A 15545-nucleotide genomic window follows, 5' to 3' on the forward strand; every position below is an offset into this window, starting at 1 on the left:
TAAAAAAATGTGGACAGGTTTCACCGAGATTTGAACTCGGATCGCTGGATTCAAAGTGCTGACCATTACACCATGAGACCACAACCACATTTTCCGACGCCGGGAATAGAACCCGGGCTTCCTGGATGAGAGCCAGGTATCCTAGCCACTAGACCACGCCGGAACGGAGCTTTACGTTGCGCAAGGTGGCTTCAATCAGTGCGAATGCTCTGCTATGGCATCTAATATACGTCAAAGCAAGTAAAAAATTGTGGAAAGGTCTCACCGAGATTTGAACTCGGATAGCTGGATTCAAAGTCCAATGCGCTGACCATTACACCAAGAGACCACAACCACATTTTCCGACGCCGGGAATAGAACCCGGGCTTCCTGGGTGAGAGCCAGCTATCCTAGCCACTAGACCACGCCGGAACAGAGCTTTACGTTGCGCAAGGTGGCTTCAATCAGTGCGAATGCTCTCCTATGGCATCTAATATACGTCAAAGCAAGTAAAAAAACGTGGAAAGGTCTCACCGAGATTTGAACTCGGATCGCTGGATTCAAAGTGCTGACCATTACACCTTGAGACCACAACCCCATTTTCCGACGCCGGGAATCGAACCCGGGCCTCCTGGGTGAGAGCCAGGTATCCTAGCCACTAGACCACGCCGGAACGGAGCTTTACGTTGCGCAAGGTGGCTTCAATCAGTGCGAACGCTCTGCTATGGCATCTAATATACGTCAAAGCAAGTAAAAAAACGTGTGAAGGTCTCACCGAGATTTGAACTCGGATCGCTGGATTCAAAGTCCAAAGTGCTGACTATTACACCATGACACCACAACCCCATTTTCCGACGCCGGGAATCGAACCCGGGCCCCCTGGGTGAGAGCCAGGTATCCTAGCCACTAGACCACGCCGGAACGGAGCTGTACGTTGCGCAAGGTGGCTTCAATCAGTGCGAATGCTCTCCTATGGCATCTAATATACGTCAAAGCAAGTAAAAAAACGTGGAAAGGTCTCACCGAGATTAGAACTCGGATAGCTGGATTCAAAGTCCAAAGTGCTGACCATTACACCATGAGACCACAACCCCATTTTCCGACGCCGGGAATCGAACCCGGGCCTCCTGGGTGAGAGCCAGGCATCCTAGCCACTAGACCACGCCGGAACGGAGCTTCGCGTGGCGCAAGTTGGCTTCAATCAGTGCGAATGCTCTGCCATGGCATCTAATATACGTCAAAGCAAGTAAAAAAACGTGGAAAGGTCTCACCGAGATTTGAACTCGGATCGCTGGATTCAAAGTCCAAAGTGCTGACCATTACACCATGAGACCACAACCAAACTTTCCGACGCCGGGAATCGAACCCGGGCCTCCTGCGTGACAGCCACGTATCCTAGCCACTAGAACACGCCGGAACGGAGGAACACCCTGCGCAAGGTGGCTTCAATCAGTGCGAATGGTCTGCCATGGCATCTAATATTCGCCAAAGCAAGTAAAAATTTTTGGAAAGGTCTCACCGAGATTTGAACTCGGATCGCTGGATTCAAAGTCCAAAGTGCTGACCATTACACCATGAGACCACAACCAAACTTTCCGACGCCGGGAATCGAACCCGGGCCTCCTGGGTGAGAGCCAGGTATCCTAGCCACTAGACCACGCCGGAACGGAGTAACACACTGCGCAAGGTGGCTTCAATCAGTGCGAATGGTCTGCCATGGCATCTAATATTCGCCAAAGCAAGTAAAAATTGTGGAAAGGTCTCACCGAGATTCGAACTCGGATCGCTGGATTCAAAGTCCAAAGTGCTGACCATTACACCATGAGACCACAACCAACCTTTCCGACGCCGGGAATCGAACCCGGGCCTCCTGGGTGAGAGCCAGGTATCCTAGCCACTAGACCACGCCGGAACGGAGAAACACGCTGCGCAAGGTGGCTTCAATCAGTGCGAATGGTCTGCCATGGCATCTAATATTCGCCAAAGCAAGTAAAAGATTTTGGAAAGGTCTCACCGAGATTTGAACTCGGATCGCTGGATTCAAAGTCCAAAGCGCTGACCATTACACCATGAGACCACAACCAAACTTTCTGACGCCGGGAATCGATCCCGGGCCTCCTGGGTGAGAGCCAGATATCCTAGCCACTAGACCACGCTGGATTTTTTTTTCTTTATTACCGGTTTGGCACTTCCAAACACAGAACTCTTAAATACAATTTTACAAGTACAATAAAAGACGCGTGAGCCTTTTCATGGCTGGAGTGTGAAGCTAAAATGGCTTCAGAGAAGCCAGCTTATCGAGCACAGGTATCCAATCCGGTGGGTTCCTCTGGATTTTGAGAACATCTCGTATGTACACACAGTTCTCACTGAAGTTTTGCATGGCCGATCTTGCGTTGACATCCGCATTTCTGACCGCCATCCTCGTTTTCCACACACTATGCAAACACAGTAACATGAACATGTCGCATGGCATTTCATCTGGATCTTCACATGGCAAGAATCGGATACCAAAGGGTGTTACTGGCAAATCTTTCTGAAGTGTCCGTTTAAGGATGTCCCACAAGAAAAAAGCATCGTGACAGTCCAAAAAGATGTGTTCTATCGTTTCCTCCTTTCGACATATCAGGCAGTGTAATCCCCATGGGACAAAGATACCTTTGCTTTGAAGCCACGGTTTTACAGCGAGCGTGCCCGTGTGCAGTTGGAAAAAGAATGATTTAGATGACGCTCTTACTGGCATTTTTCGAACTCGTTTTAATACGTCTCGTTCTGGTCCTAGTTGATAGATGGAGCGGTACAACGGTATTGGTAAAAACACATCAATTAGATCTTTGTACAATCGTTTACGTGCCACTGCGCTCAAATATTCTAAGGAAAACCGTGGCTTCAGTACTTGATATGCAGACACTATTTCGCGCCAAAAACTGCTCAGTGTTCCACGCGTATCTGCATTTGATGAGACAATATAATCCGGGGTATGATTACACAACCTCATGTGTATAACAGTACGCAAGAAAACATCTCTCTGGTCTATCAGAAAGAAAAACCTTGAAACTATTTGTTTCAAAAATAAATGACACAGACCAAGCCCTCCGTGTCGCACCGAAAGGAACAAGTTTAACCGACTGGTGCGTTCCCAGGTAGAATTCCATATATAGGTGGCAAACACTCTGTGTAATTTTTGGACACAAGTTCTGCTCATACTGAACACTTGAAGTACGTAAAACACTTTTGCAACAAAAAACACATTACAGACTGTAGCGCGGGAAAACATAGAAAAGTTATGCCGTCCCCATTTTTCAGACTGATCCTTGAGCCTTTCTGTCTCTCCTGCCCAGTATTCTGCAGTATTTCCATAATGTTGGAGAGGAACCCCCAAGTATCTAGCAGGAATACTTGTCCATCTCATGTTTGCATACGCCTCCGGCTCTTGCCCCCAATTTCCATGCCAAATGCCCAGAGATTTATCCCAGCTAATGGCACTTCCGGTAGCACTACAGAATGATGTAGCTTCCTTAACAGCTTCTTTAATACTGTCTTTGTCTTTGCAGAATATAGCTATATCATCGGCATATGCCAGTATTTTAACTTCAGTAGCATAAAAGGAGTAACCATGCACCATTTTATTTATGCGAATTTTTAAACATAAGGGTTCCAAATAAAGTGCAAAAAGAAGAGACGAACAGGCACACCCTTGTTTTATACCTGACAGTACTGGAATGTTTTCACTTACGGTGTTGTTAATTATAAGGTTTACTGCACACTCTTCATACACCATCTTGATGCCCTCCTTGATAACGCTACCTACATTACAATGTTCTAGTAATAACTGTAGTATGTCATGATTAACTCTATCAAATGCTTTCTGAAGATCCAGTTGTATCATAGCTATGTTATCTTGAGTCATGTCACAGCATTCTAGGATAGTTCTAGCGGTGTGTATATTTGTGTAGATTGTCCTTCCTTTGATGCCACATGTCTGGTGAGGTAATACGAGGTGTGCGATAACGCTCTGCAATCTCTTGGCTAGCACCTTTGTAAATATTTTATAGTCTACATTCGTAAGACTCATAGGTCGATAGGCCTCAACATCCAACAATTTCCTGGGATCATCCGATTTTGGAATGAGTACTACATGACATTTTCTAAAAGATAAAGGTGCTCTTTTTTGTTCATAGCACTCATTTATCACGCGATGTAACGCTTGTGCCAGTTCTTCCTTGAAGCATTTGTAAATGGCAGCCCCTAGTCCATCAGGCCCAGGTGCTTTGCCAGTGCTTAGTTCATCAATGGCCTGTTTTACTTCACTCAGACTAATTGGCCGTTCAAGCGTTTGTCTTACTTCAGCGCCTAGCCTTGGCATGAGCGACAAAAATTCGTTTCGAAAGGCTTCTGTATCTTTTATTTTTGGGCTTAGCAGTTTTCGATAGCATTCAACAAACGCTTTCTCTATCAGTTCCTTGTCGCGCGTCACATCGTTTTTATATCTTATTTCTTTTATCTCTTTTTTTACTGCTTGCCTTTTTTCTTCCCCGAGTGCCCGGTTAGTAGGCGTTTCCCCTAGCCATAGTCTTTCAGCCCGTGCTCTGACGATCGCTCCACGATATTTCTTTTCATCTATCACTTCGAGCTTACCTTTAAGGTCACGTAGTTCCTTGCTAAAGTGTCCAGGGTTAGCACTCTCAACCGCAATCATATAATCTAACGTGCTCCTAAGTTCTTTCTCTTGTTGTTTTTCAATGCTGCGCCGCACGCAAGCTCGTTCAATCGCCGCAATCTTTACTTCATTTTTAAATTGCTCCCAAAGCGCTGTGAAATTGGAAGATTCAACCGAACATATTTCCTCTATCCTTTCCTTTACTTTTTTAACAAAAATTTCATCATCCAACAGTGTATCATTTAATTTCCACAAGTTCCAACTAAACTTTGACGCTTTTGTCTTGGTTCCTAGTGTCGCTATCACCAAGCAGTGATCGCTAAATGTGACGTTCTTTACTTTGTATGTAGTAATGTGTGGTATCGCAGCTGCCGGAACATATATGCGATCTAGTCTAGCATGACTTACACCTTGGTAGTGCGTATACTGTACGTGCTCGTCACCGTCAAAAATACAACCAACGTCGTCCAGTTCAAGCTCGTTTACAAGCGCGTTTAATAGTGTCGCACTTCTATCGCGGTAAGTCAATCTGTTGATTCTGTCTTGCGGCCTGCACACACAATTAAAGTCTCCAAATAAAATTATGTTCCTTTCGTACGTCATGCATGTTCTCAGGTTATCTATGTATTCTACACGTTCGTTAATGTTATTCGGAGCATACACACATATTGTACGCCAAAGGAGGCCACAAATGCCAAAGTCGATGAATAGTAGCCTGCCATCATCACTGGACTCTACAGATTGCGCTACAATATCGGTGCATTTTCGAACGAGTATCATGCAACCCGCTGAAGTGCCTCTAGCATGAGACACACATACATTATACCTATACCTGAAAGGTTCGACCATTCTGTGCGTTTGCTCTTCGCTTTCTACTTTGGTTTCCTGCACTGCCATTATGTCAATGTCATTTTCCAACAAGAGACGGCTTAACTGGCACTGCCTCCTGCGGGATGCCAAACCCCTCACATTCAACGTAGCTACACAAAGGGGAAATGTCAGATTAACAGCCATTTTTTGGATTAGCAAACAGACGGAACGGTACTCACATCTGGACAGGCAGTGATAGCAAAAACCAGCACAGGTCACATTCTACTTGTCCGCTATGTAACGTCTTATACTGAGGACAGGCTGGCTGAACACACTTCGCGCCCCTAAGTCGGGGTCAATGTTGAAGCCGACCGCCTATTAGGCGGTATCTTCGGCTTCCGTTTGAGGCCCATTCGTCTCGTTATAGCGGTCTTCGGCGACGGCTCGCCGCTGCTCGATGGTTCGGGTGAGGCTTGAGATCCGTCAGTGGCCTCACGAGGCCTCTTTGCAGCTGCTTTAGCGGCTGCTGTCATTTCAACATCCTCAATGCCTTCGGTCTCGTCTTTCGCGGTAGTCACTGATGCGCTTACTAAAATCGCGTCCTTTCTCTCATTGACGTTTTGGTCGTTAGTCGGCTTCCCAACCAGCACGCTCTTTGCCTCGCCAGATTGGCTATCGCCGGGCCCAGTGGAGTTTTCCTGAAGTGGAGACGCGTCAGAGGGTGTGCTGTCTGCCGCCGGTTCTTCGGTCGTTGCTCGGGATGCTGCATCGGCATCAGCATGGTCCATTATGTGTTCAGCCATCTCGTCGCCTTTAACTGGACTTGTTACCGCTGCATAGGATCGCACGCAGTCTTGTTCTTCGTGGCCGAATCGTCGGCAGAGTGCACAGCGTGGTATGCGACACTCGCGCCTGATATGTCCAGTTCCATTGCACCGGAGGCATAACGGGGGCCTTCCTGGTACATGCACGAGCGCTAAGTTTTCCGCGACGCGCACCTGATGAGGCAAGTCTTCAACTGTAATTCCAGGCTTTGGCAAGAGTGTCACCAAACGGGTGGTGGACCCTTTATCATTACATCCCTGTACCCGCCACTTTTCGCGGGCGATATCTGTAACCCTTCCGTAAGGGGCTAACGCTGCTCGAACCTCGTCGTCGTGAACGAAATGCAACAGCCAATAAAGCTTCAGTCTGATGCCTTGGTTGCAGGGATCATAAACGACACAGGGCTGGTCTTTCACGTTGAATGTTTCTGCCGCAAGCATCTTTTTCTTCGAAGCTTCATCACGGAAGGTCACCGCCCACACATGGTTCATTTGGAAGGCGCCAAGGGCCACCACTTCCGGCAGCAGTGCAAGACGCGCGAGCGCATCTCGAAAGTGCTCGACCCGATACGGCCTGGTTTTAACATCCGCGTGCAAAAATACTGTATACAAAACTGATGTACCTGAAGGCAGATGAGGCAAAACAACTTGATAATCCGGGTAAGGCTTATCCGTACACCTGGTGCCACGGCCAAGGGCCGCTGTATTCGCCCCTACGGAGCAAGGCATTCCGCGTCCGTTCACTGCGGTGGCCGGAAGTGGAATCAGACCACGCTGGAACGGAGCTTTACGTTGCGCAAGGTGGCTTCAATCAGTGCGAATTCTCTGCTATGGCATCTAATATTCACCAAAGCAACTAAAAAATTGTGGTTAGGTCTCACCGACATTTGAACTCGTATCGCTGGATTCAAAGTCCAAAGTGCTGACCATTACACCATGAGACCACAACCACATTTTCCGACGCCGGGAATCGAACCCGGGCCTCCTGGGTGAGAGCCAGGTATCCTAGCCACTAGACCACGCCGGAACGGAGCTTTTCGTTGCGCAAGGTGGCTTCAATCAGTGCGAATGCTCTCCTATGGCACCTAATATACGTCAAAACAGGTAAAAAAATGTGGAAAGGTCTCACCGAGATTTGAACTCGGATCGCTGGATTCAAAGTCCAAAGTGCTGACCATTACACCATGAGACCACAACCACATCTTCCGACGCCGGGAATCGAACCCGGGCCTCCTGGGTGAGAGCCAGGTATCCTAGCCACTAGACTACGCCGGAACGGAGCTTTACGTTGCGCAAGGTGGCTTCAATCAGTGCGAATGCTCTGCTATGGCATCTAATATTCACCAAAGCAACTAAAAAATTGTGGTTAGGTCTCACCGATATTTGAACTCGTATCGCTGGATTCAAAGTCCAAATTGCTGACCGTTACACCATGAGACCACAACCACATTTTCCGACGCCGGGAATCGAACCCGGGCCTCCTGGGTGAGAGCCAGGTATCCTAGCCACTAGACCACGCCGGAACGGAGCTTTACGTTGCGCAAGGTGGCTTCAATCAGTGCGAATTCTCTGCTATGGCATCTAATATACGTCAAAGCAAGTAAAAAAATGTGGAAAGGTCTCACCGAGATTTGAACTCGGATCGCTGGATTCAAAGTCCAAAGTGCTGACCATTAGACAACAACCACATTTTCCGACGCCGGGAATCGAACCCGGGCCTCCTCGGTGAGAGCCAGGTATCCTAGCCACTAGACCACGCCGGAACGGAGCTCTACGTTGCGCAAGGTGGCTTTAATCAGTGCGAATGCTCTGCTATGGCATCTAATATACGTCAAAGCAAGTAAAAAAAATGTGGAAAGGTCTCACCGAGATTTGACCTCGGATCGCTGGATTCAAAGTCCTAAGTGCTGACCATTACACCATGAGACCACAACCACATTTTCCGACGCCGGGAATCGAACCCGGGGCTCCTAGGTGAGAGCCAGGTATTCTAGCCACTGGACCACGCCGGATTTTTTTTTCTTTATTGCCAGTCCTCGACATATCACAACACGAATTCCTAAATGATATAAACGAAGACCAAAGAAGCAAAAAGGAATGAATACAAAAACGGAACAAAGAACAGTAATATTTACATTCGTTGCCGTCCGCTACTGTGGCATGACGTTGTCGGATTAATGATGATGTTTGAGGTTTAATGGCGCAAGGGCCAGGTATGGCCAAAGAGCGCCATGCTAGTGGTAATGAATATGTCGTGGTCTGATGGGCTCTGTGAATTTAATGTGACTTGGCTGTAGAAGGGCCTAAAAGAGTTTGTGTAAATTGCATAAAAATTACCCGTAATAAAATTATGGCAATGATTAAAGACATGTACTATGATCACTAAAATACATTAAAATAATGATGCATTATATAAAATATGCGAGAGACTAGAACTGTCTAAGAGCACTACTGCCTCGCCAGAGCCCTTCAAACGCAAGGGCCGAGAGGCATGTGCTATACAAAATAGCTATCACAGCAGCATCCTCTGGAGAGAGGAGACGCTATGAACGTATAGGGCTAATTACATGTAACACAACATCTTTCAGGAAGTCTAGGACTGCGTTAGTGTCAAAGAGTGGTTCTGGGCCGAGTAACATTACAGGATGAAGGAGAATGCGCTGCCGGTATGCTAATGGAAAATGTTTCTTTCTCTCAGATTCGGCTTTCCGACACTCCAGGAGGACATGGAGGACGGTCAGCCTCTCCCCGCATCTCCCACAGGTTGGGGGCTCATTTCCAGTAAGTAAAAAGTTATGCGTACCAAAAGTGTGACCTATTCTTAGACGACAGAATAGGACATCTGTCCGGCGTGATTTTGTTACAGGAGGCCAGAAACCTAGTTGTGGCTTTATTACATGCAGCTTATTATTTGTTTCTAGGTCCCACAAGCGCTGCCAGTAGTTTCGCAGTTTCCTTCTTAAGAAAGGCTTCAGGTCTGCGACAGGGACTGTAGCGCCATAATTAACAGTGTGTGATGCAATTGATGTGGCCATTTGGTCCACTAACACGTTACCCTGGATGCCCCTATGTCCAGGCACCCAGCATATTATCACATGCTGGTTAGATACATATGCTTTACTTAGGGCGGAATAGAGTTCAATGATTATAGGATTTTTGTGCTTACAGAACGATATCAAAGACTTCACAACACTTAGGGAGTCCGTATATATAATTGATTTTTTGAGTTTTGATTTCCTTATATGCTTCACGGTCGACAGTATTGCGTAGGCCTCAGCCGTGAAGATACTAGTTTCCGGATGCAGTAAATCGGATTCCGAGAAGGATGGACCGACGGCTGCATAGGACACCCCGTCGCGTGACTTCGATGCATCTGTGTAGAACTCAGCGCAGGAGTATTTGTACTGGAGTTCCCGGAAATGCATTTGGATTTCAATCTCTGGAGCATGCTTTGTGACTTCCACGAAAGATATATCACATTGTATGAGCTGCCACTCCCACGGAGGCAGCAGCTTGGCTGGATGCATTAGGGGAAGCTCGAGGAGTGGAACGTGCATTTCTTCACTAAGCTCCCTCACACGCAGCGAGAAAGGCTGTCTTACGGAGGGACGATTGCGAAAGAGTGTAGCATATGTCATGTCATTAATGGTATTAAAACAGGGATGTTGTGGATTTGAGTGGACATTCAGGAAATATGTTTGGCTGATGTATGTTCTCTGCAGATGAAGTGACCACTCATTTGATTCTACATATAAACTTTGTATGGGACTCGTTCTGAAAGCGCCAGTGGCCAGTCGGATTCCTTGATGGTGGACCGGATCTAGGATCTTTAGCGCGCTCGGTGCTGCAGAATGATAGATCACGGCACCATAGTCTAGTCGTGATCGAATGAGGCTGTTATAGATATTCATTAAACACTTTCTGTCACTACCCCATGTAGTCTGGGATAGAAGTTTGATTATGTTCATTGTTTTCAGACATTTTTCTTTAAGATATTTAATGTGGGGGACGAAAGTGAGTCTGTAGTCAAGTATGACACCTAGGAATTTGTGCTCTTTGCTGATAGGTATTCGTTGTCCACACAGTTCTAAGGAAGGATCCGGAACCAGGCCTCTCTTTCTTGTAAAAAGAACGCAAGAGCTTTTGTCAGGATTGATCTTAAATCCATTCTTGTCTGCCCACACTGAGACTTTGTTCAGGCCATGCTGTACCTGTCTCTCACAGACTGCGAGGTTACACGATTTGAAAGCTATTTGAATGTCGTCCACGTAGACAGAGTAAAAGATGGCGGGTGGTAATGAAACACGAAGCGTGTTCATCTTCACGATAAAGAGCGTGCAGCTCAGCACGCCTCCTTGGGGTACACCCGTTTCTTGCGTAAAAGGGCGTGAGAATGCATTGCCGACTTTTACCCGGAAGGTACGATTTGACAGATAGCTTTCTATTATATTATGCATATTACCGTGGATGCCCATTTCTGACAAGTCTCTTAAGATTCCGTAACGCCACGTCGTATCGTACGCCTTCTCCATATCGAGGAATATGGATAAGAAGAATTGTTTGTGTACAAATGCGTCCCGGATATTTGCTTCTACACGTACAAGATGGTCAGTTGTGGAGCGCCCTTCTCGGAAGCCGCACTGATAGGGATCAAGGATTTTGCTCAGTTCAAGGAAATGAATGAGTCGCCGATTAATCATTTTTTCAAACACCTTACAAATGCAACTTGTGAGGGCTATTGGGCGGTAACTTGCCACTGAGGAAGGGTCCTTGCCTTGTTTCAAAACAGAGACCACAATGGCTTCCTTCCACGCAGTTGGCAGGTACCCTGCATCCCAAATGGTGTTGAAAAGTGTGAGTAGTGTATCCTGCGTGTCATTGTGTAAGTTTTTGAGCATTTCATACATGATTCTATCAGATCCTGGTGCGGAGCTGTTGCACGCGCTCAAGGCAGCTCTCAATTCGGCAATACAAAAAGGACGGTTGTATGGCTCATTCTCTCGACCTTTTCTTGTTATTGGCTTACGTTCTTCTGTTTGTTTGTATTTGAGAAAGAATTGTGTATAATTTGTTTGACTTGACACGCTCTCAAAATATTCCCCAAGTGAGTCTGCCTGGTCTTGCAGTGTATCGCCCTGTGTGTTTACCAGGGGGAGCGAATGTGTTTCCCGCCCTCTAATCCTATTAACTCTGTTCCAGGCTCTGGCCTCATCCCTAAACGAGTTAATACTCGATAAAAACTTGTGCCAGCTTTCTCTTCTGGCCTGTCGGCGGGTTCGCCTGCCTCGGGATTTTACTTGCTTAAAGTTAACTAGATTCTCTGCAGTGGGAGAAGCGCGTAGCAACCCCCACGCTTTGTTTTGTTTCTTACGAGCGATCCTGCAGTCTTCGTTCCACCACGGGACCCGCCGTTTATATGCCAAGCCTTTTACTTCTGATATGCATTTAAATGCGACATCTATTATGAATGCTGTAAAAAACTCGACTGCAGCGTCAATTCCTAACGAAGACAGGTCAGCCCATGAGATACTAGTTAGAGATCGAAATTTCTCCCAATCAGCTGTCTCAATCTTCCACCTAGGAGCGTATGGTGGATATTCGTTTTCTTTATATGATCTTAGCAGTATAGGGAAGTGGTCGCTACCGTAAGGGTTGTCGGTAACTTCCCATTCAAGTTCAGGCAGTACAGACGGGGAGACTATACTAAGATCTATTGACGAAAAGGATCGGTTTGCAAGAGAGTAATATGTGGGTTCTTTCTTGTTGAGAAGGCACGCTCCGGAAGAAAAAAGGAACTGTTCAACAAGGCGACCTCGTGCATCTATACGAGAGTCGCCCCACAGGGAGCTGTGCGCATTGAAATCGCCAAGAACAGCATAAGGTTCTGGCAATTGATCGATCAAGGAGTGAAATTCATGTTTGTTCAGTTGGTAATGCGGGGGTATGTAAAGGGAGCAAATGGTGATGAGTTTGTTTAGTAGGACAACTCGAACCGCCACTGCTTCAAGGGGCGTTTGTAGCTGTAAAGGTTGACACGCAATACTTCTATGAGTAAGAATCGCAACACCACCCGATGATGCGACGGCATCATCGCGATCTTTGCGAAACGTAACATAAGTACGGAGAAAGTTTGTGTGTTTAGATTTTAAGTGTGTTTCCTGTAAACACAGCACTTTTGGATTATGTTTGTGGATGAGTTCTTGCAAATCATCAAGGTTTCTAAGGAGACCTCTGATGTTCCATTGAATTATTTGTGTATCCATGTTTAAGGTAAATTAGTGTTGTGTTTACGGAAACGGAGTGGATGCCTTATATTACAGAGCCCTTTCGAGGCCCTGTAATAGGTGTTTGGTTCTTTCTGAAGCGTTCGAGCGATTCTCGACGCTCCTTAGGCGTTTGGTGCGCCTTGGGGACAGGCGTAGTGTCCATTGCCTCGTGTGAGGCGCCGGACAAGCGCTCTTGCGAGCGAGAGGTTTTCAGAGGGAGTCCCGCCTTGGAGGGCAAGACCCCTGCGCCCACCAGCCCGGAGGTCGATGGGGCTTTCTGAGGGATTTGGCTGCGCTGGCCGTTGCCAGCGCTGGAAGGGGCCTCGGAGGTTGGGGCAGCCTCGGCTGCACCCACCTTCGGGGTGGATGGTCCCTTCTCCTCGGTTGACGGAGCAGCGCTAGCTGCAACCGCCGCGGGGGCAGATGGCGTAACTGCCGACTCACTGCCTGTGGGTCGGACAGCCGCCGGAGGCCGTTGTGACGCTGCCCCCTTACGCGCCACATCGGCAAAGCTGCTCTTAGACAGGTATGACACCCGCCTACGTGCCTCCTTGAAAGATATATTTTCGTTGACTTTGATTGTGACAATCTCTTTTTCTCTTTTCCAGGACGGGCAGGACCGCGAGTATGCGGCATGCTCGCCCTCACAGTTGACACAATGTGGAGTGTTCTGGCACGTTTCGGAGGAATGTTCTTTGTCACTGCACTTGGCACATGTCAGGCGGCCTCGACAGTTCTGTGAACTGTGGCCGAACCTTTGGCACTTAAAGCATCTAAGAGGATTGGGCACGTATGGCCTAACACGAAGTTTGATATAACCGGCCTCGATAGACTCGGGGAGGACACTTGAACCGAAAGTGAGTATCAGGTGTTTTGTTTGGATTTCCTTTCCATCTCGCCTCATCTTAATTCTTTTGACATTTATAACATTCTGTCCGCTGAAGCCCTTTAAGAGCTCAGCCTCAGTGAGCTCCAGCAAATCATCGTCCGAGACAACGCCGCGTGAGGTATTCATCGTGCGGTGCGGGGTTACTAATACTTGGGTGTCCCCAAATGATACTAGCTGAGGGAGTTTCTCAAATTGCTTTTGATCGCGGAGCTCCAGGAGGAGGTCACCGCTAGCCATCCTCGACACCTTATATCCTGGACCAAAAAGTTCGGTAAGAGACTTAGATACAAGGAACGGGGAGATTGTTCGCACTTGTTTAGCTGGTTTTTCTGCGTGTATTACATGAAAACGAGGAAAATTCTGGACTTGGCGTCCGAAAAACTGGAAGATCTCTTCGGTGCGCCCTCGTTTCTGAGGGCGATCAGGGAGTTTAGGAAAAGCGTTTTCCATGAGTACAGTTGGGTTTTCGGCCGCGATGCCGACCACCCACCATGGAGCCCAACAGGGGGACGTGACAGGACTTTCTGCTAGAGAAACCCTGCCAACGCCAGCCGTACATCGCTGCTATAACCAAATACAGCATAACCAAGGCTGGCTAGCTACACAAGGTTAACCCTTGCCGCCGGGAAACTAGGAAGTGAGGAGAAGTGATGAGAAGACAGGAAAGATGAAAAAGGCGAGAGAGAAAGACGAAGATTGGAGAGGAGGACAGGAAAAGGCGACTGCCGATTTCCCCCGGGTGGGTCAGTCCGGGGGTGCCGTCTATGTGAAGCCGAGGCCGAAGAGGTGTGTTGCCTCCGCCGGGGGGCCTTAAAGGTCCAAACACCCAGCTTCGGCTCAACCCCCAGGATCCCCTTTTCCCCAGACACGGCTAAGCCGCGCACGGCTACACGCGGGAGGGTCCAACCCTCGTGTGCTCGGGTACGTGGTGTCGCAACACACCAAACGCCTGCTGACGCAGACGCCCCTGCGGGGGTTGTCGGATTAAAATTCCTTTAGTGCTGTCAGGGGTTCAACCCTCGACAGCCACTCAGGAACAGGCTGTTGCAACTTCTGCACTTCGACATACCGTTGCATGCATTCACAAAAGTATAGACGCGCCGGTCGGGCATCCGGGTCACAATGGTAACCCGCCATTCTTGCGCGCCATAAACAGTGGAGGCCCGTAAGCATGATCAGGTCGTACGGGAAACCTTCGTCGTCATATACTGGCAGAAACCTGATTCCGTGGGGATCTATAGGTAGCTCCTTTTTTAGAGTCCTTTGTAACACGTCCCAGAAAAAGACCCCTTCCCAACAGTGGATGAAGACATGATCTATGCTTCCTGTTTTTTTACATATAAGGCAGTGGGTTCCCCATGGCATGTAGAACCCACGTTATTCAAGAAAGATTTTACCAGGTAGAGTGCCGGTGTGTAAAGAAGAACGATTTAGTGGCTGGTTGACCTGGCATCTTCTTCACCCTTTTCAATACATCTAGGCCTGGGCCTCCACTGTACGGGGCTCTGTACATGAGTACCAGCAAAACACTGTCACATAAATCACGATATAACTTTTTCCGTTTTACACTCCACAAATATGCACTAGAAAAACGAACCCGCAAGAAGGAAACACTCTGAATTATTTCCCTAAAGAAACCACGAACTGGTCCTGGCATTGTTTCGGTGCCTACAAAGAATTCGGGAAGTGATCTTGACAACCTCATTTGGATAACGGTGCGTAGAAATGGGTCATTTGTGTCTCGAAAAAAGAAGAACCTGTTGACCAGTTGACGCAAAAAGAGGTGCGCCAACCCCAGACCGCCATCCTTCACACGCCGGAAGAGATTATCTCGGTTGCATCGCTCCCAGTTCGATGCCCACACGAAAACAGCGAACACGCGGTGCAGTTTCTGCACATTAATCCAAGAGCACTGTAGGACCTGCATTACGTACCAGATCTTTGTTACGAGAAACATGTTGCACGCTGTTGCTTTCGCGAACATTGACAGGTGGCCGGCGTTCCATCGGTCGGTTTTTTCTTTTATTTCTTTTGTCCGCTCCTTCCAGTACTCGCTACTGTCCTTGTAGGCATCAAGGGGTGCGCCAAGGTACTTAACTAGCGTCGTGACCCAGTTT

General features: G+C 47.8%; 19 non-coding genes across 19 annotated transcripts; all 19 read right to left on the reverse strand.

Moving 5' to 3' along the window:
- Window positions 1-91: 91 nt before the first annotated feature.
- Window positions 92-163, reverse strand: TRNAE-CUC (transfer RNA glutamic acid (anticodon CUC)). Its single transcript has one exon. It is a non-coding gene; the product is annotated as a tRNA-Glu (tRNA).
- A 417-nt stretch (window positions 164-580) lies between these two features.
- On the reverse strand, window positions 581-652 carry TRNAE-CUC (transfer RNA glutamic acid (anticodon CUC)). Its single transcript has one exon. It is a non-coding gene; the product is annotated as a tRNA-Glu (tRNA).
- Window positions 653-745: 93 nt separating this feature from the next.
- On the reverse strand, window positions 746-817 carry TRNAQ-UUG (transfer RNA glutamine (anticodon UUG)). The gene has a single exon. It is a non-coding gene; the product is annotated as a tRNA-Gln (tRNA).
- Window positions 818-828: 11 nt separating this feature from the next.
- On the reverse strand, window positions 829-900 carry TRNAE-CUC (transfer RNA glutamic acid (anticodon CUC)). Its single transcript has one exon. It is a non-coding gene; the product is annotated as a tRNA-Glu (tRNA).
- Window positions 901-993: 93 nt separating this feature from the next.
- TRNAQ-UUG (transfer RNA glutamine (anticodon UUG)) lies at window positions 994-1065 on the reverse strand. The gene has a single exon. It is a non-coding gene; the product is annotated as a tRNA-Gln (tRNA).
- Window positions 1066-1076: 11 nt separating this feature from the next.
- Window positions 1077-1148, reverse strand: TRNAE-CUC (transfer RNA glutamic acid (anticodon CUC)). Its single transcript has one exon. It is a non-coding gene; the product is annotated as a tRNA-Glu (tRNA).
- A 93-nt stretch (window positions 1149-1241) lies between these two features.
- Window positions 1242-1313, reverse strand: TRNAQ-UUG (transfer RNA glutamine (anticodon UUG)). Its single transcript has one exon. It is a non-coding gene; the product is annotated as a tRNA-Gln (tRNA).
- A 176-nt stretch (window positions 1314-1489) lies between these two features.
- Window positions 1490-1561, reverse strand: TRNAQ-UUG (transfer RNA glutamine (anticodon UUG)). The gene has a single exon. It is a non-coding gene; the product is annotated as a tRNA-Gln (tRNA).
- An 11-nt stretch (window positions 1562-1572) lies between these two features.
- On the reverse strand, window positions 1573-1644 carry TRNAE-CUC (transfer RNA glutamic acid (anticodon CUC)). The gene has a single exon. It is a non-coding gene; the product is annotated as a tRNA-Glu (tRNA).
- A 92-nt stretch (window positions 1645-1736) lies between these two features.
- On the reverse strand, window positions 1737-1808 carry TRNAQ-UUG (transfer RNA glutamine (anticodon UUG)). Its single transcript has one exon. It is a non-coding gene; the product is annotated as a tRNA-Gln (tRNA).
- Window positions 1809-1819: 11 nt separating this feature from the next.
- TRNAE-CUC (transfer RNA glutamic acid (anticodon CUC)) lies at window positions 1820-1891 on the reverse strand. The gene has a single exon. It is a non-coding gene; the product is annotated as a tRNA-Glu (tRNA).
- A 93-nt stretch (window positions 1892-1984) lies between these two features.
- On the reverse strand, window positions 1985-2056 carry TRNAQ-UUG (transfer RNA glutamine (anticodon UUG)). The gene has a single exon. It is a non-coding gene; the product is annotated as a tRNA-Gln (tRNA).
- An 11-nt stretch (window positions 2057-2067) lies between these two features.
- On the reverse strand, window positions 2068-2139 carry TRNAE-CUC (transfer RNA glutamic acid (anticodon CUC)). The gene has a single exon. It is a non-coding gene; the product is annotated as a tRNA-Glu (tRNA).
- Window positions 2140-7228: 5089 nt separating this feature from the next.
- TRNAE-CUC (transfer RNA glutamic acid (anticodon CUC)) lies at window positions 7229-7300 on the reverse strand. Its single transcript has one exon. It is a non-coding gene; the product is annotated as a tRNA-Glu (tRNA).
- Window positions 7301-7393: 93 nt separating this feature from the next.
- TRNAQ-UUG (transfer RNA glutamine (anticodon UUG)) lies at window positions 7394-7465 on the reverse strand. The gene has a single exon. It is a non-coding gene; the product is annotated as a tRNA-Gln (tRNA).
- An 11-nt stretch (window positions 7466-7476) lies between these two features.
- TRNAE-CUC (transfer RNA glutamic acid (anticodon CUC)) lies at window positions 7477-7548 on the reverse strand. Its single transcript has one exon. It is a non-coding gene; the product is annotated as a tRNA-Glu (tRNA).
- Window positions 7549-7724: 176 nt separating this feature from the next.
- On the reverse strand, window positions 7725-7796 carry TRNAE-CUC (transfer RNA glutamic acid (anticodon CUC)). The gene has a single exon. It is a non-coding gene; the product is annotated as a tRNA-Glu (tRNA).
- Window positions 7797-7964: 168 nt separating this feature from the next.
- TRNAE-CUC (transfer RNA glutamic acid (anticodon CUC)) lies at window positions 7965-8036 on the reverse strand. The gene has a single exon. It is a non-coding gene; the product is annotated as a tRNA-Glu (tRNA).
- A 177-nt stretch (window positions 8037-8213) lies between these two features.
- TRNAE-CUC (transfer RNA glutamic acid (anticodon CUC)) lies at window positions 8214-8285 on the reverse strand. The gene has a single exon. It is a non-coding gene; the product is annotated as a tRNA-Glu (tRNA).
- Window positions 8286-15545: the final 7260 nt, after the last annotated feature.

Source organism: Dermacentor variabilis, chromosome 7 (assembly GCF_050947875.1).
Source record: "Dermacentor variabilis isolate Ectoservices chromosome 7, ASM5094787v1, whole genome shotgun sequence".
NCBI classification, from domain to species: Eukaryota; Metazoa; Arthropoda; class Arachnida; order Ixodida; family Ixodidae; genus Dermacentor; species Dermacentor variabilis.